Source organism: Sinohyriopsis cumingii, chromosome 2 (assembly GCF_028554795.1).
Source record: "Sinohyriopsis cumingii isolate HCF-2022 chromosome 2, ASM2855479v2, whole genome shotgun sequence".
In the NCBI taxonomy this organism is placed as follows: domain Eukaryota; kingdom Metazoa; phylum Mollusca; class Bivalvia; order Unionida; family Unionidae; genus Sinohyriopsis; species Sinohyriopsis cumingii.
In genome coordinates, this window is record NC_142962.1 from 142,562,900 (window position 1) to 142,590,582 (window position 27,683).

General features: G+C 41.9%; 1 long non-coding RNA gene across 1 annotated transcript; it reads right to left on the minus strand.

Moving 5' to 3' along the window:
- Positions 1-488: 488 nt before the first annotated feature.
- Positions 489-25,736, minus strand: LOC149805979 (uncharacterized). Its single transcript, XR_016415052.1, has 3 exons — positions 25,342-25,736; positions 20,725-21,014; positions 489-617 (listed from the first exon to the last, which is right to left on the minus strand). It is a non-coding gene; the product is annotated as an uncharacterized LOC149805979 (long non-coding RNA).
- Positions 25,737-27,683: the final 1,947 nt, after the last annotated feature.

The window sequence follows — 27,683 nt, forward strand, 5'->3', positions numbered from 1 at the left end:
TGTGATAGTATGTATGCTAGAGTGTTAGGTAGGTGGTTATTGCCCATGTTTTTAACAATATTTATGAAGAAATCATTAAAAAGCTCTGGTACTCGGGGCTCATGGGAAATAATCTCATCATTTTGTTGTAGAATTAATGAGTTTTGTGATAAAACACTACATCCAAAGTTTGACCAAAATCTGTACATTTTGCTCCGCTCAGCAGCTTTCAAAAAAGATTGTACCGTCAGAGATTCGCGTCTGCTTTTGTCATCAAATTTCGTTGTCGCTTTTTACAGTCGTTCCAAGTACTGTACATTCTTGATATGAGGTGTTTATATAGTAGTTGGGCTTTCCCTTCTATGGGTTTTCTTGGTCCGCTTCCTGAATGTAAAATAGCATCACCTGATGATGATGCATTTCAACCGGTCAGCAATAATATACACGAAATTAAGTGACTCGAGATATGTCAAGGGAATTACAAAACAAATACTTTATTATTAATGGGCCAGAAGAAGAAAAAAAACCCAGTACAATACGATTTGGGGAGCCTACATCTTCTGACACATTAAAAGCTTAGAAACATCAATACAACCATGAACCCGGATAACATTGTCTGCTGATGCAATTAATTATTTCTACAAGAGTAGTGAAGTAGGATACTATAGGGTCTATGGGATTTATCATTAAAAAGACCCCTGGGACAATATAGGGTCTATGTAAATTTAACATGGAGAAAAATCGTGGGACAATATAGGGTCTATGGGAATTAACATGGCCAAAAAACCCTGGGACTATATAGGGTCTATGTAAATTTAACATTAACCAACCTGGGACAATATAGGGTCTATGGGAATTTAACATAGCCAAAAAACCCTGGGATTATATAGGGTCTATGTAAAATTGAAACAGGGAGGGTCTCTATTTTTTTTTAAAATAAAATATAAGAAGGGGTAGGCAATGGAAAGACTATCTCTTTTCGAGAAATATGGCTGGCCCTGAAAAGGGCCTTTGGGTTTTCTTCTTCTTCTTCTAATTTCTTCTTTTCCTCCACCAAGTTCTTATTTTATCTCCTACACTCTTCTTCTCTTTCTTTTTTTTCTTCTCCTCCTCTTCTTTCTTCTTCTCTTCCTCCTCTTCTTTCTTCCTCTTTTCATTTTCTTCTTCTTTTTCAATTTTTTCATTCCATTCTCTCATCCTTATCCTTTCCTCTTCATCCTCCTTCTCCTCCTTTATTTCTTTCAACAGATCACTGATTATTACCTTCATTTTTCGTAAATTGTTTATCTCCATCTTCACTCTGTGGGGACTATATGAGTAGTGATCCTCGTTTAGGTTAACCAACATTTGCTCAAACATTCCTAAATTGTCCATGACGTTTTGCAATTTTTACATTTTGTTAAGGTGGTTTGAAGCCATCTTCTTTTTTATTCTTTGCAGAATGGTTTGAACCACGAATACTGTGGGTTCTTATACAAAAAGCGCGGACGTGATGGAAAACATCCCCCTAAAAACATAAAATTGATCTTACCTAGATCATAACCTAAAACAACAACGCGCGGACGTGAAGGAAAACATCCCCACTTTTCTCATTTCATATAATCAAACCCAAACTATACTCTCCACATACTCTAAGAAACAATAAAGAAACCCATAATCTACTATTCACACTAACATACCTGAGCTCTTACAAACACAAACACAAACACACAATCACACAAACACATACCCTCACATTTTTTCAGAAAGAGTTAGTGTTTATAATCACACTACTCTACCTACACATTGGCAAATGGATTGTTATTTCTTTTCTAGAGTATTGGGGTAGCCCTGAAAAGGACCGTTTTTGGAACTTCAGAGGCACCTGGCTAATGGTGGCACCTTCCGGGTCTGGCACCACAGACACAACGCCTACTCCAGTCATTGGTCCAATTGACTGAAGTTGTTGGAAGAGCTGACGGGGGGTGAGTGGCTTCACTATCCCACTCCTCCGTTTGCGGAATAGTGAACACTTCTTCTTCTTCCCTTTGTCTTCTTTCTCTTCTATTCCTCATTCGAGGATGAACAATTACCTCTTGTTGTGGTTGTAACTGTGGTGCAGTCATTGCCTGTGGAGGTTCCATCACCCAGGGCTTCACCTCACATTTCTTTATCATCAACACGTGAGACCTTATCCCTCTCTTTTTTTCTTCCTCTTCTTTCAGTTTTCTTTCTTCTTCCTCTTGTTTTATCCTGGCTTCTTCCACAAGGGCCTCTGCAGCCAGCTCATTCAGGAGGCATCTGGCATACTCCAGATGCATCTGAAGTTCCATCAATTTACTCAGTCTGCTGCTCATTTTTCTAGTGTTGAACAATCAACAAGGGTAGCTAGACTGTCCAGCGAGTTTCAATTTATACTGAAAGCGCGGACGTGAAGGAAAACATCCCCCTAAAAACATAAAATTGATCTTACCTAGATCATAACCTAATACAACAACAACGCGCGGACCTAAAAGAAACACTCACTCACTTTTTTATGCTACCCATCACTATTTTAAAATTTTTTATAGATCACTTCAATCCACTATTCACATACACAAAGCAATCCAATCTAACTCCAAATATACACCTCAAACACCAAAAAGACATCATTTTAATCTACTATCCATACCAACTTACTTTATCACTTACTAACACAAACACACCAACACATACCCTCACATTTTTAAAAAGAGTTAGTGTTTATTTTCACACTACTCTACCTACACACATTGGCAAATCGATCGTTACTTCTTTTCTAGAGTATTGGGGTAGCCCTGAAAAGGGCTGTTTTTTTGTTTGCTATGGCATTCTTTTTTAGTTTCTAAGAATGCGATGTCCTCTGATTATAGACTTTCTGGCGATAGGTCTGCTTCTTCGGAAAGAGAAGAAGAACTCTTTGGTGTCGATACGGCAATCGACAAAGCCTCTGTCAGCTTCAGGTTGCTGCTGCTGTTGTTGTTGTTGCTGTTGTTGCTGCTGTTGCTGCTGTCTCTGAAGTCTGTACTTCTCTGTCCATTCTTCTTTTTCCCTGTTCACTTCTTCTCTGAAGAGCTCTTCTATTAGGTCTTCAGTGATTTTTAACATTCTCACATTCTCTATTTCTTCTGGCTTTGGTATCAGACTGTGTCTGACCCTATGCAAATTCACGTAGGCTTCGTTGAGCTTAGCTAGTTTGGAGCACATCTTCGTAGGAGGATGAGTCGACAATGGATGGTTAGACTGGGAACAAACCGGTTCTTAAAGTCAAAGCGCGTACGTGAAGGAAAACATCCCCCACACGGTTTTCGAGCCGCAACGTTCATGAGAGGGATAGTAAGAAATCAAAGAGCATCAATCCAACATTCTTATAGCTAAACAAACCACAAAGGCATTTTTTTCAAAACACAACATTTTTTATTCAAAAATCACTTAACACTAAACAACAACTCTAACATTTTTTAACAATATAACATCAAACAATTTTTTTAATTCACACTCTACTTTAAACAGGGCTGACAACGTTGTGAATGAAATTGTGATTTCCACTGTTGGAAATCATTAGGCCATTGATGGACACTACGTTTCCTAACTTGAGACAAAAGATAAGCATAATGGTCACAAAACCATTGATCTACTTTCACATCATTTCTAGCAGAAGAACGAGGATCGAAATGAGTCACTAAATGTTCTAAGGAATAGCCTAGGCTGCGATGATGCAGATAATACACACAATATTGTCCACACACCAAGGAATCTGTGCCTTGTAATTTCACATTATTGAATCGGGTGGTTTGAGCATTTCTTCTCATAAAGTCAATGATATCGTCTTCCAAAGGGGGCAATCCGTACGAATCAAAATATTCCACACATCCTTCTTGAGGAAAATAGACGGCGACCCAGTGGGTTCCTGGGAGATAACTGTCATCCGTGTTGATCACGTAAGCTTGATGGTCTTTAGGTTTGCGATGAGGGAGTTCATCTTTAGCACAGACGACAGGATTCCAAGAAGCCGTATACGAACTGTGGTTCAAAAGGTAATAAAGTTCCCAGGTATCCATTGTTTTGTGTTTTTTTCTTCTTCTTCACAGGTAATAATAAGTCGTCAATTCGATCCTGACTTTTTGCTTGAAAATGTCTGACGAATAAACGGTTATTCGTTCTGTTTCCTCACACTGATTCAGGAGAGCTTCGATACGATGGATCTCTTGAGTGGTTAATGGTGGACAAGAATGTTCACGCAAGTCTTTATACCACTGGTGCAACACGTCTTTGTCCGAGATGAGACTCCAAGCTTCGTCCAGATACTCGACCAATTTTTCTTCTTGACTTAACATCAGGCATTTATCGTGTTGAATTTGACTGGGATGATCGTTTTGACATCCATAGCAATTTTTCTTGATCAATTCCGTCATTTTGTCCACCAAGTGTTTGGCAAAACAGGAGACTAAATGGGCTTCTTGTTCTGGCCATCTCGACTTCATCATGATTACTTCTTCTTCTTCTTTTTTCAGGGTCTCCTCACATTCCATCTTTAAAGTTTCTCCACTAGGTAAAGAGGGATAACAGTCTTCCATGGTTTCTAGTAATCTAGAATGACTTCTCTCAAACTGTTGATTTCTATGGTGTTATCGAATTCTGCATACAGGAGGACGTTCACCGTCTCTGGTAGAGCACTCGAAAACTGAAGTTCCACACGAATCTGGCCAGATTTTATAGGGTGGAAATGTCCCTCATCGCTGCCTTGGTCAGGAGTGAAATCGAAAGCCCACAAAGCATAGCCTCCGTCATAATCGTCGTACGTAATACCGTGACTGGTGTTGGTTCCTAACTGTCCGGTGGCTTCGTACAGGGACAAGTATGACCTCAAGTAATTGTTCTGGGCAAAGTTAGGTTCGAAAGGTCGGGTACACAAGGTCTTGCCATCGCGACTGACTTCAATCTTGGACACATTGTAATGTTGAAACTCAAAAGGATTTTGATCGTGGACTCCATTGAAGGCTGAATTCCTGACGATACCAACGATCAAACGCTTGGGTAACTGTCCTTGGAACAGATGATCTTCGATCATGGATCGCTGTCCAGTGGGAATGGTGAACGTTTTCACTTCCACGCGTCGGATCGGATACTTGGCGGTCGTTCTGCTTAACGTCTGACTGATGTCGTTACCTACTTTAGGTAACACTTCCACACGACGCACGTAAAGTCTGGCTTCTTGGATGATGGTTTTGTAAGTGGCCTCATGAGACATCAAATGGAAAGCAGCACTACTGCGATTCAATCTCAGACGGACATCCACTCCGTTCAGCAAATACTTTTCTTGTAACCACATGTCCAAATGCAAACGATCCATCAGTTCTAAACTTTTCCCTTGCAGAATTTTAGTTCTACGTGTGTTAAACCCCACATTGTAAGGATTGTCATCTACTGTCAGGGCTGTGTCGCTAAACGTGTTTGCACCGGCCGTGTCAGGTTTCCATACCACGCAAGCATCCAGATGAGTATTCTTGGCTTCTTTTCCGTACGTCAAGAGATTTTCCAAGTAGGCACGATATGGGTAAGTATCCATGCTGCTGCTGACCAGTTTGTTATTCAAGTACAAGTCCACTTCGCTGAACAAGGAATGCATGAAATTGTTGACGGGCGCTACCCTATCATTGGCTCCAGGATTGGTGTTGTCAGTGTTGTCAGTTTTGATCACTTTGACTTTCAAATACAGGTAACTGCTATTCAGATCGATGTAATCTTCGGGCTGTCCTTTGATTTCGAACTCGATGGGAGCGGAATCCGTCAAAGAGGAGACGGTATGAAATTCCACCCACTGGGATTCTTGCATCGTCATCATGGTGGGGGGCATGGCAAACATATCCAGTTCCGTCTTGGAACAAGCACATGACTCTCGGTGCATCATTTTTTTCTGTGTCTCAATAATCGAAAACGTCTAAGTCTCGAACGGTTCTTCTTTTCTTGGCTTTTCTCGCTTGAAGTATGGTGAAAGGGTGTTTTCTTCGTCGTCTCTTTCTGCCTTGTCCTTGCTGAATGCCTGACTCGATAGCGTGCAGGGCATTTATAGGTGTGTCTCGTCGGCCCAAAATGTCTTTGCCCGTTTGCAACAAGACATTTTTGCCAGCCCTCATGAAGGCTTCTTTAGGGTTTTGTTTGTCGATGATGACATTTTGGAGAAATTCTTTGCCTTGCGTCAGTGCCGCATCTTTCAAGGCGTGCAATCCGCGTGTCACCATCGGTTTTAACACCGGGGCCACCGAACGAAAGGCCGATTTTAACATGTCTCCTAAACCGTGTCCTCGCTGTCGTGCAACCCCTTGGTACACTGGATACATGACTTACTTACGAGTCGTGAGAGAACCGTTTTCGAAAATGGAGTTTCACCGTGACTTTTCCTTTGGTGAATGGAATATTTTGTCCCAAATCTCCTTTTATAGTAATGTTGACCGTGTCCAAATACGACTTGCTGACAGGCAAATAGTGAGGATGGACAAATTCGCGGTGGACGTGGTAAGTGTTTCCACCTTCCTCGTCAGCGTTTGCGGCAGAATCCACTTTGAAAGGAATGACACGCAGTAACTTCACGGAGGTGTGTCCCACCACGTTGTATTCCACCACATCGGAATACATGAACATCAAATTCAGTCCTTGGTTCAGTTCTACCGGGGTACGGAAATACTTGGCAAAAGTCTCGTTGTCAGAAATGACTGATAATTCGGGTTTTGTTTTTTGTTCTCCTCTCTTCCTCAGCTCCATGTCACCGCCCAACATGTCAAACAATTCAGGACAAAATAAGAAAGACATGATTTTATCCCCCTCAGGAAATTTTATCAGGAAGCGACGAGCTGTTTTGTGGTACTCCAGGGTGACACTTTTTTGGACAGTTACCAAAGCTTTCAGAAACACACTATTAAACTTGGTGGCTATGGTGTTGACCAAATGTTGACCACTAAAATAATAACCTGGGGGAATGGACAAGTGATAGTCGGTCCACTTTGGATTTTCTTTGTTAGGGTTTTTCATGGTATATTTGCTATGGGTATCCATCCACTTTTGCACTTGATCGTCATGAACTTGAACCGTAAAATAATTTTGACTGGGAAGGACATTGAGGACTTGGGTCGGGTGAATCATTTCTACTAAAGCCACTTCCCAATGGGCTTCGTGATCTAAGGGGATGGCCTGAGGTAATTTGGCAGTGTAACAGCACAACGTGTTGTGGGGAAACACCTCCATGGAACTGTCACTGGGTAAGGTTAAGTAAAATTGGTTTTGGTGACTCATAATTCCAGAGTTCTGTGGCTGTCCGAGGGGATATTACTGGACGTCAGAGGCGTGTCTCCGCCCAAAATGGGGTTCTGGTTGTGGTTGTTGGAGTGGTGACTGGCACTGGCACTGGACACAACGTTTCCGTTCGAGGAGAATTTCAGGGAGGGATTAGGAAGCAGGTAACCGATGCAACTGCTCAATAAAATGGTCCACAATTGTTTGTCTCCTTGTTGCAAACTCAAATTGGCAATGGCTGCCCCGATGACACAATACACCACGAAGATTTGGCAGAAAAAGACGATTTGCGTTTTAGGCACACGTTCTCCACACCACACCCACAAGGGTTGTTTTTGTAAATCTTGCACAGAAGAACTAGGGGAAGAAGGAGTGGTCGACGTAGCTGCGTCTGCTGAGTGAAAGGGCATGATAGTCACTTCTTCTTTTTATAGTCGACGACTTGCGAAGCGTCGATCCAAGAATCGAAACTGGGTGGATATCCTTTCCAACGTACTTTGACTTCTTTGACACGTCGTTTGCCCACTTTACGGGTTCTGCGTTCGAGAATGCTTTCGATGTCGTACACGTCGTCTTCTTTTTTGGTGACACGTTGTAATTCGGGTAAATAAAACGTTCCTTTGAGCACTTCTCCGTTCATGTCTTCCAATTTATAGACGGCAGGATGACGGCCATGCACTCGTCCAGTGACGCGAAACAATTCGGTCGTCCAGTTAGGTAAGTAACCTTTGTCGAAAGTGCGTTTGGTTTTGCCAATGCGCACCCAATCTCCTACGGTCAACTCTCCACTTTTCTCGGGGACAGCCCTCGTCGGGGACGTACCAAACAGACGCTCAAACACCAGCACTTCGTTGTCGGGAGTCACGTCTTGCGGGGCACGTCCGATGCTTCGATGGTAAGATTGGTTGTATGCTTGCACCAGGTGCGGTAAGATGTCGATGTACTTCAGAGTGTGGTGATGCGTAAAATATTTCCACATGCGTTCTTTCAAAGTACGTTGAAAACGTTCCACGATGCTGGCTTTGGTTTCGGGATTCTCGGTGGTAAAAAAATGAATGTCACGTTTCTTTAATTCTTTTTGGAAAACTTGGTTCAGAAATTCGGTGCCTTTGTCCGTTTGCCATCGAAGAGGGCGACGACCGCTTTGTTTCAACACCCGTTGCAGGGCTCGCACTAACTCGCTGCTCGATTTGGAAGTCAAAGGCACGACCCAGGCAAATTTGGAAAAGACGTCGATGACACAAAACAAATATTTGTAGCCACGATTGTAGCTGGCCAAATGAGAGACATCGGCTAAATCGGCTTGCCATTGATGATCGATGCCTTCCACTCGGGTGCGACTTCTGGCAAACTTACGTCGAATGGGTTTGTGCAAAGTGTAGGTAGCTTGTTCTTGTAACCATCGTTGCACTTGAGGTAAACGGAGACTTTTCAGTCGCGTTTTGGCAGCACGATACAATTTTTGAACTCCTGCGTAACCTGCAGGATGCGAGGGATCGTAGTAAATGCTGGCTAAGACTTTTTCCATTTTTTTGTGTTGGTGTGTTAATAAGTCACCCACTCTTCGGTGATGCTACTTTGGGTGGGTCGAAAGGGTGGTTTGGAAACGGATTTACGTGTCCGATGGGCTACGGGAGTAGAAGTCGAAGGTAGTGGTGGAGGTGGAGGTGGCAATGGAATGGCTTTGGTTTTCTTTTCTTTTTTCGCTTCTGGTTTCCCTTCTTTCTTTTTCACTTCTGTCGAAGGAGGCGTGGACATCATCTTTTTAACCCAAGCTTTCATTTCTTCTCGTTGGGGTGTGGGGGACGGGGTCAATAAGGATGCTGCAATCTTACTCGAAATGGGAGCTGCTGACGGTGTTTGAAACACTTCGCGCGTCTCTTCTTCCTCAGGTCTTTGTGGGGTAGCATCTCTGGTGACGGTTGGGGATGACAGTAGTGGTGGTGGTGGTGGTGGTGGTAATGATGATGATGGTGCTGGACTTTTCATCAAGGTCTTAAAATCTTTCAGAGTGGGTAAAGCTGTTTCGTCTAAAGCTTTCTGGTGAAAGAGTTGCAGTCGTTGCAAGAGTTGACCGTACTTTTGCGATTTTTCTGTTTCGGACAAATCTTGGCGATCCATCAAGGATTGCAATTCGTGTTGTAACTGGGACATCTCGCTCAAATGGGGATTGGGAGGTAAATGCGGGGTGCGTTGTTCTTGCCACCGATGGTATTCCATCCATCGTTTGTAAGGCACTAAAGCTAGTTTTCGTCCTTCCATGGGGTTGTCAGGGGTGAATTCTGAGATCTTGGGACTTCCGAAGGCCTTTTTATCTTGCTCCCACCAGTCCTCCCAACATGGTTCCCAAGACTCCTTTCAGTATGGGGCCTAACAAGAGAGGTAAAATGCCTCCACGTTGGACCAACATCTTCTTTTTTTGACGAATGGGAATTTTCTTTTGAACCATTTGGCGAAGAACGTGACGATGTTTGCCTAAGCATTGTTTCTGGTGTTTGGACAAAGGGATCGTGCCTTTCAAAACGTTCAAACAACATTCGCACACGGTATCGATGACCTCTTTGGAGGCTGTTTGAATGAGTTTTTTTCGTAGGGGTGGAGAAGCTTTGGACAGGACAGATAACAGGTCCACATGTTTGGCTAAACGTGGTGGCAGTCCTTTCCTTTTCTTTCCTTGGGGTTTTCTGGAGGGTGACATCTTTGAGTCTTTAGGAGCACCAAAAAAAAACTGATACCCTACTTGGTCACAGGCCTTTTTTATACTGGAACGCGTCGCCACTGATTGTCTTTACGGCGTATCAACTTCATGACAGGCATGACACGTCGTGCAGGGGTACGTAACGGACTAAATCGAGTCAGTTCTTGCTTGGACAAATCCAGTAAACTTTGTAACATGCCCGATCTTTCATGGACTTTGATTTTGGGAGAAGGTAATTTGTGAGCAGCAGCCACTGCCGCTAAATTGGAAGGTCCTGCCACTGGGGAAGTTCTTTTGGGGGTCATCAACGGAGAAGTTCTTGGTATGATTAACGTCTCCAAGTACTCTTCAGTTCCTGGTGACATCAACGGAGAAGTGGAGAAGTGGATAAACGTGAGGCTGTCGGAGACACAGTCACCGCTGTGGCAGGTCGTGGTTTGCGAGTGTAAGGCTGCGTCCTGGCCGCAGTGCCTCTCTTGCGACTAGTTTTCTTCTGTGGACTTTTCTTTTTCTGAGGACTTTTTCTCTGTTTCTTTTTCTGGGGGCTTCTTTTCTTTTTTCGGGGTGGTGTCTGGTAAGAGGAGGGTCCCGCCACTGGAGAAGTTCTTCTCTTTGGGGACCTGGTCTTTTTCTTTTTCTTCTTGGGGCTTCGTTGAACTTTTGTCTTAGGGATAACTTTGGGGGCATTAGGATCCCATCTTAAGAGTGAGCGAATGATGACCCCGCCTAGAGTACCGCTCCCTCCAGGTTTCAAAATGATTTGTTTTTTGGTTTGAGTGTCGATGCGGGGATCGGCCAGTTGGACCAAAGCGACTTTGTTTCGATCGAAAAAGCGTTGGGTTTGATGAGGAATCTGAATGATTCCTTGGAGTAATTGACGTGCCGTCACCGTAAACCATCGTAAGACTTCTTTGAGACTAGCTTCTAAGACACGAGCTCGTGTTTGTGGATCTTTTTCTCGACTGATGCCATACAAGGCACGAATCAATTTGACGGGAAGATGCGACTGCAGGGACGTCATGTTCGCACTGAGTGTGAGACAGACGAAAAAGGGTTTGAGGTTTTTATAGATTTTTTGATGGGGAGTGAAATGAAGTCGAGGACGGAGACGAGTACAGGACAGGCCCTCCGTCTTGGCACCAGTGGTGAAACAAGTGGGTACGAAATCGCAAATCCTCGGGAGTGGTAGGTTTCAAATCGACGAGTAAATAGGCGTGTGGCGTTTGAGTGGCATCGTCGTACGCCTGAGTCAGCCAAGGCGTTCCTAACTGTTTGGCTAAGACTTGCACTTGCGATTTATCTCGAGGGCTTTTAAACAAGACCACGTAATGTGCATTGAGACTGATGGTGCGATGGGCTTTACTTTGTTGAAACAAATTTTGGGTGATGTAAACGACACTGGCATTACGGTGATGCCCTTTGCGCGTGAACCACAATTTAATTTCTTCTTCGTCTTCTCCTAACATGTCGTCGAAAATGACCAAATGGGTTTGACGGGAGTCAGAGACGATGCCGTCGTCTTCTTTAGGAATGCCTTCCACAAACACGATGGAATCGCCTTGACTTTCTCGCAAAAGGCTGTACGCCGGTTGCCACTCTTTGTAACACCACACGATCCGTTGAGGGGGCCGATCGATCAAATGATGTTTATGTTCGATCAAACGTTTGACGAATTCGGTTTTGCCTGAACCGCTAGGTCCAGCAATGAGCATGTTAAAGGGATGGCGAAGATACAAAGCCTCCCAACTGGCACGATCTAAGTGTTCGTCGATGACTTTGACAGTAGAGGAAGAGGGAGCAGAGACAGCAGAGGTAGCCATGGTGTGAGAAATGTCACTTGTGACACGAAAAACAAACAAGACAAGAGTTTATATACTTTTTTCAGAACACGTTTATTGAATGTTTCAAATATGAACACGAAAGACAAAAATACATACAACCCAAATAGTGATGTACAGGAATATAAAACACAGCAAAGCGATCAAAGTGGAATATAAACAAGTGTCTGTACAACATGTTTTGGGTAACCAAGATGTCCTAGGGACAGTGTGTAATGTTCTTACAGTCTCTACATGAGGTATTGTCACACAAGTGTCCTCCCGGAATGACCTTTCAGGAATGTCCATGACAGTCCTGTCCTGAAGCGAGTGGTTGTTCTCGGTGACGGGTTCTTCTGGCACCGTCACTAACACAGGTTGAAAAGTAACTTTTTTCCTTGAACAACTCTTGTGCATACTGGGCCACTTCTTGGGTCCAAGCCTCAAAACCCCCCTTTTTCCAGTCACGAACATCTGTCCAATGAGGGTGTAAGTCACAAGCTACACACACATCGTCATACACGTCTTGGGTAGCTAAAAGTTGACGAATCTTTTTTTCCTGTTTAGGTCGAGAAGTATCCAGATGAAACCGCAAGGCTTTGAGCAAAAGGAGTTTTTCGTGACCATTTAAGGCCATGGAGGTGGTAAGTACTGATCGTAAAGAGTCCACAAAGAATCGGCTGGTAAACGAAATCCCAGAAAACAAGTCACTAAGACACACACCACTTGTCGTCCCAAATTGAATGGATACAGTTCTTGTAATAATCGATGGTAATGATCCACGGTTTGAATATGGTCATTGAGTTCCTTCCACGGAATCTGTTGGATGACATGTGACATAAACCGTGGCATGGCAGCCTGTTTTTATATTCTCTTTTTTTCGGATGCAATACACGTACTTTCTAGCCAGAGATCTTCGTTCTCCAGTAGGGAATCTAAATCTTGCATACTGTAACCGAAACGTCAGAGTTCGATTAGGTGTTTCCTCTTCCGCTAAGCAGATTCCACGTAAAATATGTTTGTAATCCTTTAACTTGTCTTCCTCAATGCGTTGCACTAGGTGAATCTCGAAGTAACCATAATCATGAACATGTTGATCATTAGTGACCTCAAAGTTTTGAACAATGTCTGACCATTGAAAGAATTTCTGACGAATCAGTTCTCTTATACCATTCAGGTACCAGTGGTTAAAGATCTGGTGACGTAACGGATGGAATTGTTCTTTACGTTTCACTTGTATTTTCACCAGCTCTCGGTAAATGCGTTCTCTCAACTCCACAGGCAAAGCACGAATGTTCTCTAGCAAAGTATCCATGAATAGGTCATACTAAATCCTCTTTGGTCTGACACAAGAAATGTACTCTTTGCACAAACATGGTTTTACTTCAGTGTCGAATTTAAATCGTTGAGTCACTAATTTGCACATTACAATTCGTTCAGAAGTTTCCTCTTTCACCAAGTTGACATTGTGTTTAAGATGTTGGTAATTCGTTAACTCTTCCTCTGGAATTTGATGCAGTACGTTTACAATGATGTAGTAGATAGAATCGTCCATACCAAACCAATCCTTTTTAAAACTAGAGGATCGTTGATCAATGTCCGTCCGATGGAACACTTTCAATTGAATCAGTCCTTGTATAGCCTTCAGGTACCAGTGGTTCAAACACCGGTGACGTAACGGATGCAATTGTTCTTTACGTTTCACTTGTATTTTAACTAGTTCTCGATAAATGCGTTCTCTCAACTCCACAGGCAAAGCACAAATGTTCTCTTGTAAAGTATCCATGAACAGATTATTATGGTAAGAAGTTACTTCAATGTCTCGGTCCCACTAAGGATAAGTAATGACAATTCGGTGACCATCGAGCATGTTCTACGTAGGCCGAATCTTGCGGTTCCCAGTGGTGAAGTGACACACCGCAACTGAAGCACTTGACTTTATCTCCTTCGCCCAAGTAGAAAAATCCGGCTCTGGCTAATTCTTCGGGGGTCGGTCCTCCCAGATACTTAGGCCATTTTCCTTTGAACGATTGAAGACGATTTTCAAAGTCGCAGTATTCCGACAAACGCACAGGAAACGAATATTCGTCTTTCACAGGTTCGTTTCGATGAGGGTTGAGTGACATGGGCAGGAGTTTGCTCAGGGCTGGATGACATCCGTAGGGGGGTAGACGTGAAGGTGAACATTCCCCTTTAAAACGAAACCCGGTAAAATGTCCAAGAGGACGAGCAGCATCACTTTCGCATCCCTCAGGTTTGACACGCACAGCATCGCTTTCCATGACAGGGGTAGTGAGAACAAAGTTCCCATGATGCTTTACGGCATCGCTCAGGTCACAACGTACAGCATCGTACCCATCGCAAGGCTCACAATCGCACTCGTCTGCAAACTCCGTTACGCAATTACAATGGTAACCACATGGACAATCGCAGTTTCCTTCCGGACATTTTCCGTCGCAATGCATGGGTCTTATCCATCCAATATTAGTCACACTAGAAGAAGATACAACTTTTTTACAATCCCCAAACTGGAACGATGTCTCTTTCAAAGTATTCATCTTGTTCGCTCGATCTTGGTAGTCCCAATGAACTATCGATCTTGCCTAGGGTTCCTTTTTTATATACAGACCAATACCGACGTGACCGTACGGTAAGGTGAAATGATTGGGAAGTCGCACTCGCTTCTGGTACACGATTTGATAGACTTTTTCCAAGGGTCGACTGACGATGTGGTGAGTGGGTAAACGTACAATCTTGTTCGGTTGGTGAGTGGTCACTTTAAAGTTTCCATCCTCTCCCGATTGCAAGGCTTCTTTCAATACCCCAAAGTTGACCACTCGACTGGTACGATAATTCAGAGTCAGTCCTTTCACTTTGCACATCGTGTGCACTTCTCCTTGTTTGTCACGGTATTCGTAGCCGTAATTTTTGGGACCGCCACTGACGAAACTTAGAATCTTGTCGTCGGGATGCTCGTCTGTCCAGGCTCCTAAACGGTCTCCTTCGATGTTAGGGTGATGTTGAATCGGGTGATGGATGTAAATGCAACTGTCCGTGTCAAAGTACAGGACACGTTCTTCTAACAGTTCTAAAGCTTCGTACAATTTTAAGCGAGCATGGGCTGTCACGTAAGCCGCAATGATGACATTTCCAAAAGGGTCGTCTTGTACAAAGTCCAGATCTTCTTCGTAATTGACCAAGATCAAATTCTCTCGAACGACGTCCACGTGTTTCATGTATTTGGTTTTGTCGTGAATCATCTGGAAGTAGCGGTAAGGTTCTGTCAAATATTCCGTCTTGGGTAAACACGGTCGTTGTGCCATTTTACCCCACAAGCAATTTAACATCACTTTGGCAAACGATCGCCTGCCTTCGTTTTTCTCGATGTGGTCTAAAGTGATGCCTTCTTGTGCGTAGTATTTCTCTTTGAATTGTATTTGGTCTTCGGGAGTGTGACACCAGGAAGGATAGCCGCTGGCTTCTTGCTTCACTTTCAAAAAGGCATCCACGTAGTCGGCGAAAATGCCTTTCTGAGTAGGGTCACCCTTGTGGTATTGTTGTGTCTTGGGAAAGTGGCAAATTTCGTACACTTCTAACAGTTGGTATCCCATGTCCAGAGCTTTGAACAATTCTACGCTAACCCAGGTTCCCGTCAAGGCCCGTTCTTCCTGGCTGTGCTGGCAAGGCTGATCTTGGTTGCACGTTTCGGCACAAGTACGGCACAAGGGAAACATCAGTTTGCCTTGACAATGGTGAGGTAAGACGGGATGGTATAGGTTCGTGGGAGGCAAAACTTTGCACTTGATCAAGCCTTCGTATTGTGGAATGTTTTTCAGGTCAATGTGTTCCGTCAGCAATTGCGGGTGCCCTACGGGAAAGCGACAATATTTGCACACGTAGGGATACAGCGAACACACGTCCAAGTATTTGATTTCTTCTCCTTTCTTTTCGTCGGCTAGGTACAGCAAACAGGTGGCATTGGTCCTTCCTCCGTACAAACTATCCCTTGGGTTCAGCGGGTCCATGAACTGGTAACTTTCCACGAGGTGTTTAAACTCGGGATCGGTTTTCAAACGGTGATCGTACTCGTGTTCCCACATTTCCACCACTTGGTATCCTTCCTGTTCTAACTTTAGGCGTCGCTGACAAGTGTCCTGGTACAAGTCTTCCATGGTTCGTTGCAAAAACTGATTTTTAGTGCCACGGTCAGGGTAACAGACGGGACATCCGTGAAATAAGCAACCGTTAAACTCGTAGACGATCTTGGGGTTTTCTAAGTCCCAGCCATCGACCGAATACGTTCCGATGGTCTTTTCGCCCCCTCCGTTGCGGGCATGCTGAATCCACTTGTCTTCCTTGTCGCACAAGTAATGTAACCAACGGAAGGCTTTGACCGAGTATTGACGTTTGACAAAGTGGGTCGTTTGAGGACTGATGACAGCCACGGTCTTTTCAGGCATGAATCGTTGGCGGTACACTAAGGAACACGCTTTGGCAATGGTGCAAGCTTCTTTCAAAGGATCGACCCCTCCGTGTTCCATGAACAGTTCTCGAAATTTTCCACAGCAACGCCGTAAAATGTCCACGTCGGAACGACAATACTTTAGCATTTCTTCCTGAAAGTCGAAAGGGTCCGCGGTGTGTTCCTGGTACCAAGCGTAGAAAGCTTCTCGTTGTTCGGTACGCATGTTGTCGGGTTCGTAATAGTGAGCCTCAGGCAAATGGGGTAGAACGGCGTGTTGATTGGCTTCCGTATTGAAAAAGTGTGGAAAGTACCCTTTAGCCATTTCTGTCATTCCAAACGTTTTAGGCATTCGACTCAAAGGCATGGCCAAGTAACTCATCGAATCTTTAAACTGTACTTGTCCCACTTGCATGAAAATGATTTTGGCTCCGTTCAAAGTCACTTTAGGACGCTCGGTGCCTTGTTCCGTATAATACCTCAAAAGAAACTGTCCATCGTATCCGGAGAAATTGTGAGCCATCACCGTGGCATGACGATGACAATCTCCATAACGTTCGATATCCTCTTGGCTCCACGTCTTGTCGACGGGGTCTAAGACCCATTGGGCAAAATCGGCTAACGTGTTCGTCCCCCGAAAGATTTTTTCACGCCCTCCAGGAATCTTGCTGCAGTGAGGGCAATGACTGAAGATAGGTTCTTGAATGCACTTCTCGCACGCTCGATGAGCCACGCAGAAATTAGGGATGTGAATGCCAGTCTCTTGCATGCATTCGAAATCGAAAAAGATGAAATTGCCTTTCTTCTTGTGACCGTCCTCTTTCTCTGGTGGGGGTTGGTATTTTTGCACGTAGCATTTGTGTTCCAAGTCCACGATGTGGTGACAAATGTGACATTTTTTCTTTCCTCGACATACGTGTGCCTTGGCATTGTTGGTAAGTATGCCTTGTCCACAGGTAGGGCACAATCTCAAGAGTTGACAAGCACATTTCTGCTGTGAACCTTGCGTCTTCAGATGTTGCTGGTAACAGGCAGGGCTGACAAACGTACGCAGACAAATTGAACAAGGCACTGGTTCTTCGCTCAGACAGGGTGGAGAGGCCAAACATCCTGGGCATTTCAATCCACAATGCTTGTGTTGCTCTCGATTGTTATAACCATAATCACATTTCTCACAATAATAACCGTATCGCAGGAATCCAGTGATACTGGTAATGGTATCGAAATGGTCATCGTGATGATAGACATGAATGTATTTTCCGTCCTTAAAGTCTTGGCCTCGAAACAACAGAAACCCGCGCATTTCTTGAGGGTGCACTTTCAAGGTGTAGCGTGGAGCTAGGGCATCTTGCAATTTTTGCATCTCAGGAATGCCACAGGGTGTGTCTTTGGACATGCCAGCTTGTCGTAACAGGAGTTCTGCTTCACTTCGTTGTTTGGCTCGGTCCGATTGTCGAATGTTCTCCCAGTCTCTTTTCCATTCTGCCGTGTCGTTCTTGTTGACATAGGTTCGTCCCACCACGATGGCACGGGCTAAACACATCTGGTCATGAGGACTGTGAATTTGGACAAGGCTACGCTTAATGCTGCGAAGGTCGTTCACCAATAACATCTTTTTGCGTCCGGTCCCTTGAGGAGGAGAGACGTGGGTCATGTCCAATGTGGCTTTTCCATCGGTGATGTCAAACTGGTCATTAGATTGTTGCACGTGTTGAATCTTGTCCATGAGTTTGGAAGCGGTCAATTCTGCAGGGGTGCTAAACTCGATCCAAACAGGGGATTTCAAACCGTCGTGTTGTATGGAAAGTCTCAAGCGATCGTCTTCTTTGGGTTGACATTGTCGCTTGAGTGCAGTGAGCAGAGAATCCCACACTCCGGTGATGAACCCTTCTGCTTTCTCTAACGGTACTTCGGACTTGAAATCTTTAAACTTCACTGTATATTTGTAAGCCGTGGTTCTAAATTTTCTAGAGGAGCGCTTTTCCGTCTCTCGAATGGAATAGTATTTTTCAGGGTTGACTAAGGGTGGTGAATTTGGTTTAGAGGTTTCAAATTCTGGTTCACTCATGTCCTCTTCAAAATCACTGGCATGAATTTGTGCCAAGATTTCAGCCCTGGTTCGAGGCGATAGATCACGTTTCTGCCTCTTACTTTCTTCTTCTTTCTTCTCGAATGAATTAGATCGTTTCATCTTGAAAGTAAAAAGTCAAATGACTCAAGTTCAAACACCATGAGCTTCTTTATAGTCATAGCAGACCAGCGTATATAAAAGAGTGCGTGTCTTGTCCTTTCACTATTCATTTCACTCTCAAGCCGAGTACAACGATGGAAGAGACTAACCAGATGGAACGTTTCGTCAGAGCTTTGCGAGGGGTCATTAGAAAATTCTCTTCAGACCAGCCTACGGACTACTCTCCTTCCTTTAGAGATAAAAGTCAAGATACTTGCTATATCTGTCAGAAGAAAGGGCATTGGTCTTCAGAGTGTCCAGACCGTCAAACAAGAACAAAAACACGGACTAAAAAAGACAAAAGTCAAGATACCTGTTATTATTGTAAAGAAAAAGGACATTGGTCTCCAGATTGCCCAAAAAAGAAACAAGAGGAGTCAGAAGAAAAGAGGGATTCTTCAGAAGAAGAGAGGGATTCTTCGAAAGAAGAGAGGGATTCTTTAGAGGAAGAAGAGGAAGAAAAAAGACAATTGTATTTACAAGAGGTAAAGAAACAGGAGAAGAAGAAAAGAAGAAGGGAAGAAAATGAGGAAAAGACGGTGAAGAAATTCAAAAAACAGAGAGACTAAACAAGGAGAAAGAAGAAGTCAATGAACTTTTAATTAAAGTGATGTGTTGTGAATTGTGAATTGGATTGTAAAAAATGGAGAAAAGAATAAATTAATGATATAAGGTAAGTGTCTTTGAGTTTTGATTTTTAAAATAAGAAGCTACACTCACGCACTCATACACAGACACGTACTATAAGGTAAAATGGGTGGGGTTTTTTGAGTTATTGGCAAATTGAAATTGTATTTCTTTTCGAGAAATGTGGGTGGCCCTGAAAAGGGCCTTTTTTGGTGTAGGGGTGAGTTTAAGCAATCAACTTTAACTGCCTTATGCCTTTGCCACGGCCAAGGCCTACTTCTGGACTGCGTAATGTTGATGATGATGATAATGATTGGGTTGAAATCACTAAGGGTGGTACGGTAGGCTTAGTCACAGGGTTGACGTGTTTAGCTCGGGAAGGTCGTATTCTCTTCGGTCGTGATAAAGAAGTCTGATACATTTGTTTCAGACTTCTTAACTCCGCTAAAATGTCCAACAGTACCGTGACCGTTTGATTCTCACCCTCTTGTTTCTTTGCTGCTACTTCTTCTTGCTGTTGCTGCTGTTGTTTTTTTCTTACCTCTTCTTCTTGTTGCTGTTGCTGTAGGAGAAAAGCCTGTTCCGCTTCCTTTTGTCGTTGTATAAATTTCTCTAAAATTTTCCACTTGCGGTAATGAAGTAGGTAACGAAGGTTCCGGAACAAATTCTTGCGAGGAGAGAAAATCCACAAAATCCCAATTCACCTCTTCTGAAAGTAAGTCCGAGTTCCCTTGGGCAGTCTCCCCTGCTGGTTCACCCCAATGGATCGTTTTCTGAGTTTCCGTCATGTTGAATCACTGTCGCATAGATTGACTGCACACAAGCGCTAGCGAATCTATATAAACTACGTGACGTCACAGACTGCACTCTTCGGATTGGATGCGGGCTGACTGAATTCTGTAACGCGTGTTCGGATTGGTGAATGAACTCAATCCGTTTCAATCCTTCCTGTCCCTATAAATAAGCGCCGTTCACTGCATTGATTCACCTATTCTCGGAGCCTCAACATGTGGACAGACGTTGAATCTTCAACCCTTGTGTCAACAATGATGTTCAGGACGGACATGCTCATGTATGTCCGATCCAAGTGGACCGTTGTCCACAGGACCACCAGCAGCCTGTGGATAAGAAGAGTCTATATAGAGAGACAAGGTTGCCTCAAGAGGACTCTGATGTATGGCCCTGCTGTAAGACGAAGTTTGAGGACAAGAAGATGTCGCAAATGCCCTTTATGTTAAGGGCATATTAACATAAACCAAAGGCCCTTTTCAGGGCCAGCCATATATCTCGAAAAGAGATAGTCTTTCCATTGCCTATCCCTTCTTATATTTTATTTTTAAAAAAAATAGAGACCCTCCCTGTTTCAATTTTACATAGACCCTATATAATCCCAGGGGTTTTTGGCTATGTTAAATTCCCATAGACCCTATATTGTCCCAGGGTGGTTAATGTTAAATTTACATAGACCCTATATAGTCCCAGGGTTTTTTGGCCATGTTAATTCCCATAGACCCTATATTGTCCCACGATTTTTCTCCATGTTAAATTTACATAGACCCTATATTGTCCCAGGGGTCTTTTTAATGATAAATCCCATAGACCCTATAGTATCCCACTTCACTACTTACAAGAAAGCAATAGTCTGACAGATAATTGTGGTTTTGTGCGTTTAACGCCATTTTTCAGCACATAATAGCCTATACATGACTTCCATGAGATTTAGTAGAGGATGAACCCAGAAGAACAACCGGCCCAGGGGATACTACTGGCAAGCTTTCTTACATACGCTCGTTGGCTGCGCCGAGACTCGAACCCTGATGTCAAAGGTGAGGTGTCAGTAATCTGTAAAGGCAAGCGCTTTAAACTTCTCGGCCATCTGGGGCTCTATAACACTCGGCCATCCAGGGCCCCAGTCTGACAGAAAAAGGTATTGCAAGGTTACATAAATGTTGAAGGTCTACTGTAATCTGCGTAATAGACGCACATGTACAAAAGAGAACATGTATTACACAACAGGTACAAAAGAGAACATGTATTACACAACAGGTACAAAAGAGAACATGTATTGCACAACAGGTACAAAACAGGACATGTATTGCAAAACAGGTAAAAACAGAATATGTATTGTACAACAGGTATTAAAGAGAACACGTATTACACAACAGGTAAAAAACAGAACATGTATTGCACAACAGGTACAACACAGAACAAGTATTGCACAACAGGTACAAAACAGAACATATATTGCACAACAGGTACAAAAGAGAACATGTATTACACAACAGGTACAAAAGAGAACACGTATTACACAACAGGTACAAAAGAGAACATGTATTGCACAACAGGTAAAAAACAGAACATGTATTGCACAACATGTACAAAACTGTACACGTATTACGCAACAGGTAAAAAACTGAACAAGTATTACAGAACAAGTACAAAACAGAAAATGTATTACACAAATGTACAAACATAACATGTATTACAGTCTTTCTCAACAGCATCTGACATTGTTAACCAGTTACTTTAGAACCAACAATGCGTGAACAAAGTTTCGACTCAGATGAAAACATTATGGTAAAATTTTAAAACCTACATATAGAGTTTCAAATGTTACATTGGATAATTCTGTTAGTAAGGATGGTATATTTTATTGCCGAGTTACATGTTTATGTAGGTAGTGATGTTAGATACAAGAACAATTTGAAGATGATAGTTCTATTGTCTGGTGTGGTAATGCGATCTGACACTTTAGTGTTCCGATGAAGATATACTGTCCTGTGTGGTAATGTGATCCGATACATTAGTGTTCAGATGATGAAAGTCCTATTGTCTGGTGTGGTAATCTGATCCGATACTTTAATGCTCAGATGATGATACTGTCTTGTGTGGTACTACGATCCGATACTTTAGTGTTCAGATGATGATATATCCTCTGGTGTGTTAGTACGATCCGAAACTATAATAGTCAGATGATGATAATCTCTCTGGTGTGGTAATACGATCCGATATTTAGTGTTCAGATCATGATATACTCTCTGGTGTGATAATACGATCCGATACTAGTGTGTTCAGATGATGATATACTCTCTTGTGTGGTAATACGATCCGATATTTAGTGTTTAGATCATGATATACTCTCTGGTGTGGTAATACGATCGGATACTAGTGTGTTCAGATGATGATACACTCTCTGGTGTGGTAATACGATCCGATACTTGAATGTTCAGCTGATGATAGTTCTACTGTCTGATGTGCTAAAGCGATCAGATAACTAGTGTTCAGATAATGGCAATTACACAGTTCGGATAAAGTCAAGTTTAGAATTGTCAGAAACATCAATGAAAAAAAGATAGCATTAAACAATAATTATATTTTCTTTTCAATATTTTAGTTGCTTACATAACACAACTTGCTTACATAACACATCTTACAGTTATTAAAGTTACGAAACTTGTAATGTGTAAATGTGCGCACGGCTAATTTTACATTGATTATGACAACCAACATCAAAAACCATACTGGGCAAGCTATCATCGGTCAAGATCAACATTACAGAAACATTATTTCTACACCTATGATCTTTATTGTTTAAAATACTTTATAATTTATGTTTTCATTTCGATGTATGGAGCATGCAGTCTGATATAAGTCTTATCTTATTTACAGCTGCCAGCCAACACTGTTTGACACTGAGGGAGAGAGGTCGACTGCAAATAACATAACACTGGGTTTTGCTTGTTTTTGAAAACAAGTTTTAAACTGACAACAGCGTTGCGAACCACTCCCACTTGGCTACTAAAGACAGAGAGACATTTGGTATTATCATCCCAACATCAGTGGCTATATCATATACCCTCACACCATTCTCTTTAAACAGCATCTTCTGTCACGCAATTTTCTTTAAACAGTCGTTTTAGCAATTCATCTAATGGTGATTTTTCTTTACCTTTTTATTTTCAATTCATTTTCCTCAATACTTTTTCTTAATAATCTCTCCGACTGAGGAGGGTGCCCATTTAACTGCACTTAACTGTGTTTGCAATTCGGCTTTTTATTGTCTAGATCCCTTTATTTGTATAAATTCTGTGTTAACTTTTACATCTGTTTTTCATACGTTTTAGCGTCCGGTTTCATAGATTTTTTTTTAGAATTGATAATTTCCATAGCATTTACATAAAACATTTAATTATCTTTAGTTTTGTGAAGTAAATAGTCTTATCACTGCAGGTGTAAGCTCTCCTCTTGGAATATCCAACGGAAATTATCTGTCAAATGTTCTGTTTCTCATACCTGTTGATGAATGGCTTATTACTATCTATTCTTTTGATCTCTATTTATGCAGGTATTATTTTGTTGTCGATGAACAACAATTGGTTCAAGTTGGTATTTAGAACGGGTATCAGGTTTTGTATTATCCGGTTGTACACATTTCTTTCCTTCTTTTCTCTAACCGGCTGTGGCCGCTCTTGCCTGCTATAGTGCTTGCACTGATTTTGATGTTGCCATTTATAGAAATTTGAACTATCTCAGCATTATCATCATAATCACGTTTTACATAATAAAGTTTTGCATTTTAATAAAAAAATTTTATTTCTTTTCAACTGTTATCGTAGTTCATTCATACCAATTTATTTTTAGATATCCCTTGAACTCGTCAAGAAGTTCCAGTGAAACGTTCCTAAGATTATTAGCTGTGAGCTCAGCAACACGTGTAGTGGTTTCAGTAACAGCCGGTTTGGTTTGAATGAGATGAAATTTTAAATTTATAGTATCATCAACTTCTGCTTGAATTTGTGGGTCTAACACATCTACATATAATTTCATTTTTTTCTTCTAATTTTGATACCCTCATTTGCTGTGATGAAAAGAATACCAAAGGTTGACGACACATGTGTGCTATGCACCTTCGTCACGCGTTGTCTCTAACACGTTATACCTCTGAAATACTGTACATTCATTGTATTCAAGCACAACTGGAAACGAAAAACGTACAGCCCACAATAACAGAAGAGTATAAAAATAGCAATTATATATGGAATATAAAAGGGATAACTGGTATAAACATAAATGGAAACAAGTTAGAAAAGATAATCGAAGAAGAGACGAATGCTCGAGCTGCTAAAAGTCTTCGTACCATTGTCAGATATTATAATCTACACCGTGACATGGTTATAATCTACAGTGAGACATGGTTAGAATCTACACTGTGGCATGGCTATAATTTACACAGTGACATGGTCAGAATCTACATTATTACATGTTTATAATCCACACTGTGACATGGTTATTATCTACACTATGACGTGGTTACAATGCACACTATGATATGGTTATAATCTACGCTGTGACATGGTTAATAACATCTTTCTTCCCATTAATAAGATCGGCAGCTTACAAAGTGAAATAAAATACGATTATATGGTTTCAACGGGAATCACATCACGAGATTGCTTTTATCTACATAGTTTAATATTTGTCCAAACACGTGCGTTTCAAACGGACGACGATCAAGGCTCTGCAAAGAGGGATAGAAAATAAGAAAAAAATATACATACTTTAAAAAATGTGCCTAATAAATATTTTCAAGTCTTGCAAGAAGTAAGAGAAAGATCACATAAAATCTCAGAATCACCAATATTTACAACAGCTGAATAGATAATTAACAGTTACATGGATCTTTGGAAAGCGAATTAGAGAATACATTCTAAAAGCACTTGTTGGGTAAAACATTTTGCAATATAAATGGAGATTTTAATAGTGAAATCCAGCAAATGATTAATTATAAAGCTAATGGATAATTTCAGCATAAAAAGTACTGAATTGAAAAACAATATAACTATAAAAATAATAATTTCATCGGAGGTACAGAAAATGAATGATATACCTTAAGTAACAAAAAAAAAATAGCGTCAAAAACAAAAATGAATGTTGATGAAAGCACATTAAGGCTATGAATACAACTTACTATTTACCTACAACAGATTTGAGTGATAAGATCAAAACGATGAAAAATGTTACATTCGCTTAAAACCGATAAAAAATAAATTTTAATCCAGAAGTGGTTAAATATACTGTTGTTGTCCATGGTTGTTGACTAATGATCTTCTGGATTTAACGCCATTTTCAGCACACAATAGGTTTTACATGGCAGCCAGTACAATTTGTGGAGGATGGACCCAGGAAAGCCCCCGTAAGAATTCTGGCCCAAAGGAAGCTAATGGTAAGCTTTCTTACATACCCTCGTTGGCGAAGCCCAAGATTCGAACCCACGCGGACAGAGTTGAGATGTCAGTGATCGGTAAGGAAGACCGCATTGGACTACTTGGCCAACTGTTATTGACTAAAGGGATAAAAAAGATAAAACTAATGAGAGAATATTATCAATGACTTTGGAACAATAGTTCAAAAACAGAGAAAGCAAAGCTTGTGCAGAAAACAATACATGCAATCAAAACTGAAATAGATGCAAAGAATATTCAATTCGGTGGTAAAATTGATAGGCAAAACCGAAAATAAGGACACCCCCTAAAATACACCAAAAAAAAAAAAAAACCCACAGAGACATTCAAAACAGAATTGAACACGGAAATGACCAACACAATTTCCAGGAGAAATAATGACAGTATATATAAACGAGATCACATTTCAATTGATATAGAGATAGCACTATCAGAAGGAAGACCAGTAGTGAAAGGGGTCACCCTATGTACAATGGGAATTAGCATTATAGGGACCCCTGGGTCACTCTACGTACAATGGAAATTTAACATGGCGAAAAATCGTGGGTCACTCTACGTACAAGGGGAATTTAACATGGCAATAAATCGTGGGTCACTCTACGTACAAGGGGAATTTAACATGGCAATAAATCGTGGGTCACTCTACGTACAAGGGGAATTTAACATGGGATTTTTTTTAAAAAAAATTTGTTTTAAAAAAAGGGGTAGGCAATGGAAAGGCTATCTCTTTTCGAGATATATGGCTGGCCCTGAAAAGGGCCTTTGGTTTATGTTAATATGCCCTTAACATAAAGGGCATTTGCGACATCTTCTTGTCCTCAAACTTCGTCTTACAGCAGGGCCATACATCAGAGTCCTCTTGAGGCAACCTTGTCTCTCTATATAGACTCTTCTTATCCACAGTCTGCTGGTGGTCCTGTGGACAACGGTCCACTTGGATCGGACATACATGAGCATGTCCGTCCTGAACATCATTGTTGACACAAGGGTTGAAGATTCAACGTCGGTCCACATGTTGAGGCTCCGAGAATAGGTGAATCAATGCAGTGAACGGCGCTTATTTATAGGGACAGGAAGGATTGAAACGGATTGAGTTCATTCACCAATCCGAACACGCGTTACAGAATTCAGTCAGCCCGCATCCAATCCGAAGAGAGCAGTCTGTGACGTCACGTAGTCAATATAGATTCGCTAGCGCTTGTGTGCAGTCAATCTATGCGATAGTGATTCAACATGACGGAAACTCAGAAAACGATCCAGTGGGGTGCACCAGCAGGGGAGACCGCCCAAGGGAACCAAGGGGACTTACTTTCAGAAGAGGTGAATTGGGATTTTGTGGATTTTCTCTCCTCGCAAGAATTTGTTCCGGAACCTTCGTTACCTTCTTCATTACCGCAAGTGGAGAATTTTAGACAGAGACAGAAAGAAGAATTGGAGAAATTTATACAACGACAAAAGGAAGCGGAACAGGCTTTTCTCCTACAGCAACAGCAACAAGAAGAAGAGGTAAGAAAAAAACAACAGCAAGAAGAAGTAGCAGCAAAGAAACAAGAGGGTGAAAATCAAACGGTCACGGTACTGTTGGACATTTTAGCGGAGTTAAGAAGTCTGAAACAAATGTATCAGACTTCTTTATCACGACCGAAGAGAATACGACCTTCCCGAGCCAAACATGTCAACCCTGTGACTAAGCCTACCGTACCACCCTTAGTGATTTCAACCCAATCATCATCAACATTACGCAGTCCAGAAGTAGGCCTTGGCCGTGGCAAAGGCTTAAGGCAGTTAAAATTGATTGCTTAAACTCACCCCTACACCATGAAGAAAAAAAGGCCCTTTTCAGGGCCACCCACATTTCTCGAAAAGAAATACAATTTCAATTTGCCAATAACTCAAAAAAAAAACTCACCCATTTTACCCTTATAGTACGTGTCTGTGTATGAGTGCGTGACTGTAGCTTCTTATTTTAAAATCACAACTCAAAGACACTTACCTTATATCATTCATTTATTCTTGTATCCATTTTTTTACAATCCAATTCACAATTCACAACACAACACTTTAATAAAAAGTTCATTGATTTCTTCTTTTCTCCTTGTTTAGTCTCTCTGTTTTTTGAATTTCTTCACCGTCACACTCTTTTCCTCTTCTTCCTCCTCGCTTTCTTCCCTTCTTCTTTTTTTCTCCTGTTTCTTTTTCTTCACCTGTCTTCTTTCTTCCTCAGAAGAATCCCTCTCTTCCTCTGAAGAATCCCTCTCTTCTTCTTCTGAAGAATTCATCTTTTCTTCTGACTCCTCTTGTTTCTTTTTTGGGCAATCTGGAGACCAATGTCCTTTTTCTT